General features: G+C 36.8%; 1 non-coding gene across 1 annotated transcript; it reads left to right on the top strand.

Moving 5' to 3' along the window:
- The first annotated feature begins 229 nt into the window (after nucleotides 1–229).
- On the top strand, nucleotides 230–336 carry LOC123595477. Its single transcript, XR_006711180.1, has one exon. It is a non-coding gene; the product is annotated as a U6 spliceosomal RNA (small nuclear RNA).
- The last annotated feature ends 272 nt before the right edge of the window (nucleotides 337–608 follow it).

Here is a 608-nt window from a genome sequence, read left to right as displayed (position 1 = left end):
TAATGAAGCTGAACAAAAGAGGGAAAGAAAAATCTTGGATCAATAAAATAGAATTAGGGAACTCAATGACTCCAAGAAACATAATAACATTTGCATCATAGGAGTCCCAGGGGAAGAAGAGAGAAAAAGGGGGAAGAAAATTTATTTCAAGAAACAATAATAGAAAACTTCCCTAATCCCTGGAAGGAAACAGATATACAGGTCCAGGGACACAGAAAACTCAAAAGCTGTGCTTGCTTCAGCAACACGTATACTAAAATTGGAATGATACAGAGAAGATTAGCATGGCCCCTGTGCAAGGATGACATGCAAATTCGTGAAGCGTTCCATATTTGTAGCAAGATGTCTGAACCAGAATTTAGAATCATGGTAATAAGAATACTAGCTTGAGTCGAAAATAGATTAGAATCCCTTTCTGCACAGATAAAAGGAGTAAAAAATAGCCAGAATGAAATTAAAAATCCTATAACTGAGCTGCAATCACGGATGGTGCAGTGGCGTCAAGGATAGACAAGGCAGAACAGAGAATCAGCGATGTAGAGGACAAACTTATAGAAAATAATGAAGAAGAAAAAAAGAGGGAGATTAAGGAAAAAGAGCACTATTTA

The sequence above is a fragment of the Leopardus geoffroyi genome, chromosome X, assembly GCF_018350155.1.
Source record: "Leopardus geoffroyi isolate Oge1 chromosome X, O.geoffroyi_Oge1_pat1.0, whole genome shotgun sequence".
NCBI classification, from domain to species: Eukaryota; Metazoa; Chordata; class Mammalia; order Carnivora; family Felidae; genus Leopardus; species Leopardus geoffroyi.
This window is presented reverse-complemented; position numbering and strand designations above follow the sequence as displayed.